Below are 993 nucleotides of genomic sequence, written 5' to 3' on the forward strand. Positions count from 1 at the left end.
AAACGCACAAACATGTATCACAAACTGGCAACAAGTCAGGCTCATTTAGTTGTCAGTCGCGGGCCATTTGTGTTTGAAGATAATAGCTTTCTTAAGACGCCGATCTTGCAGCCTGAGTAACCTTCGTATGATGAAGAGGCTCGTGATCCAGGCACAGGAGGTCAGGGTGAAGGGGGTAGGAGGGGGTAGGGAGAGGTGAGGGGAGAGGGAGGGAGAGGTGAGGGGAGAGGGAGGGAGAGGTGAGGGGAGAGGGAGGGAGAGGTAAGGGGAGAGGAGGGAGAGGGAGGGAGAGGTAAGGGGATAGGGAGGGAGGGAACAGGGTAAGGAGGGAGAGGTAAGGGGAGAGGGAGGGAGAGGTAAGGAGAGAGGGAGGGAGGGAAGAGGGTAAGAAGGGAGAGGTAAGGGGAAAGGGAGGGAGAGGTAAGGGGAGAGGGAGGGAGAGGTAAGGGGAGAGGGAGGGAGAGGTAAGGGGAGAGGGAGGGAGAGAAGAGGGTAGGGAGGGAGAGGTAAAGAGAGAGGGAAAGGAGAAGGAAAAGGGGGGACTTAAGGAGATAGTTGAGAGAGATGGTGAGGGAGATGGGTAAGGAGGGAGATGGTCAGGGAGATGGGGAAAGAGGGAGATGGCGAGGGAGGAAGATAATGAGAGAGGGAGATTGGGAAGGAGGGAGATGGTGAGGGAGGGAGATTGAGAGGAGAAGAAAGTGTAAGGGAGTAGGAAGGGAGATGAACAGATAGGAAAAGGAGAGATAAAGGGATAGGGAAAGAGATTAATAAAGATGGAGATGGATAGGGAGAAGGAGAAGGACAAAAAGAAGAGTGAAAGGAGGATAGGGGGAGGGAGAAGGAAAGGGAGAGGCAGACAGAAGAGGAAGAGAGAGGGAAAAAAGGAGAGGTAGAGAAGGGAGATGAAAGGAGAGGAATAGAGGGAGAAGGGAAGAGGGTAGGAGGAGAGAAAAGATGTCGTAATTTTAAAAATCACAAGCAAATAAAACA

The 993-nt window shown here is 52.4% G+C and overlaps 1 protein-coding gene across 1 annotated transcript in view; it reads left to right on the forward strand.

Annotated features, from left to right (window-relative positions):
• LOC119585042 (sarcoplasmic calcium-binding protein, beta chain-like) overlaps positions 1-993 on the forward strand; it is a gene marked incomplete in the record, with an annotated part of 31,574 nt that overhangs the window by 13,113 nt on the left and 17,468 nt on the right.

This window comes from Penaeus monodon, chromosome 19 (assembly GCF_015228065.2).
Source record: "Penaeus monodon isolate SGIC_2016 chromosome 19, NSTDA_Pmon_1, whole genome shotgun sequence".
Lineage (NCBI taxonomy): Eukaryota > Metazoa > Arthropoda > Malacostraca > Decapoda > Penaeidae > Penaeus > Penaeus monodon.